Raw genomic sequence first — 1,659 nt, forward strand, 5'->3', positions numbered from 1 at the left:
AGTACTTACTTCTACATTAGCAATGCCTTTCTCGGCCACCTTTCTTAAATACTAAGAGTACCGTGATAAATGAGATGCTTGTCAACCAGTGGTTTTGAATTCCGAAGAGTTCAGATGTGTCATTAACAAAATAAGGTTTTTGGAGAAAATACAAAACGGCTCATTCTTAACATAAGAATAACACCTTTCTTAATTTATGAACAGCTGTCTTGTAAGTAAAGCTCAAGCCTAATTTGAGAGGCCTTATAGTCCGAGAATCGCCAACGGCCTTGCCGCAGTAGTAACACCGGTTCCCGTCAGATCACCGAAGTCAAGCGCTGTCTGACTGGGCTAGCACTTGGATGGGTGACCATCCGGTCTGCCAAGCGCTGTTGGCAAGCGGGGTGCACTCAGCCCTTTCGAGGCAAACTGAGGAGCTACTTGATTGAGAAGGAGCGGCTCCGGTCTCGGAAACTGACTTACGGCCGCGAGAGCGGTGTGCTGACTACATGCCCCTCCATATCCACATCCAGTGACGCCTCTGGGCTGAGGATGACACGGTGGCCGGTCGGTACCGTCGGGCATTCATGGCCAGTTCGGGAGGAATATAGTCTGAGAATTGTGAAATGAAAATATTTTAAGTAGTGAACATGTTTTATTTTCCATTTTCTTTATAGGGTAACCAAATACGTGAACCTTTCTTAATTACTGGAAACAGTCGGAAAAATGTGTCTCCGCAGGTATAATGTTGATTTGTTTATCTGGCACTAGAATGTTACACCTGCGCATCTGAAATTGTAATACTGGTATTACCTTGGAAGCAGTGCTTTGTACACAGATACGTTATTTTTACGGATAGATGCTATGCGCCAGCGTTTTACTGGAACAGAGAACTACGTAATGAGAAGTCATTCTGCCGAAATTAAGAGCCTGAGCCTTCCCAGTTCGATATTCAGTGGCGTTTCGCGCATTTATATTTACAAAACGGCAAGACAAAAGCTAAAACTGTCAGTGACTTTACTACTCACCCCTCCAATCCTCACTGATATGGCCATCCATTTTTATCGTGGGTCCACATAGAATGTTTAAAAAATGAAAATACATTTTATGTAATGATTTAATGGCTTGGTGTCACAATAGAGATAACCGATCGCACAATTGAAAAGCAGTTACAATTGCTTAGCAGTGGACCAGATGAGATGCCTTTAAGATTCTATAAAGATTACGCGAAAGAACTTGCTCTCCTTCTAGCAGTAATTTATCGTAGATCGCTTGAGCAACGAAAGGTACGTAACGACTGGAAAAAGCGCAAGTCATCCCGTTTTTAAGAAAGTCCTAAGACAGATCCACACAATTATTGACCTACGTCGTTGAAGTCAATCTTTTCTACAATTATGGAATATGTTTTATGCTCATTAATTATGACGTTTTGGGAAAATAAACGTCTCCTCTATAAAAATCAACATGGATTCCTCAAACAGAGATCCTGCGAAACTCAGCTCGATCTGTTCCTTCATGAGAGGACAACAGCGCTCAGGTTGATGCCGTGTTCCTTGACATCAGTAAGGCATTTGACACCGTTCCACATTACCGTTTAATGAAAAAAATACGAGTTTACGAAGTATCGGAGCAGACTTGCGATTTTATTCAAGCCTTTCGTGCAGATACAACTCAGTACAT

General features: G+C 42.2%; 1 pseudogene; it reads left to right on the forward strand.

Annotated features, from left to right (window-relative positions):
- Positions 1 to 259: 259 nt before the first annotated feature.
- On the forward strand, positions 260 to 377 carry LOC124608338 (annotated as a pseudogene).
- Positions 378 to 1,659: the final 1,282 nt, after the last annotated feature.

Source organism: Schistocerca americana, chromosome 3 (genome assembly GCF_021461395.2).
Source record: "Schistocerca americana isolate TAMUIC-IGC-003095 chromosome 3, iqSchAmer2.1, whole genome shotgun sequence".
Classification (NCBI taxonomy): Eukaryota; Metazoa; Arthropoda; class Insecta; order Orthoptera; family Acrididae; genus Schistocerca; species Schistocerca americana.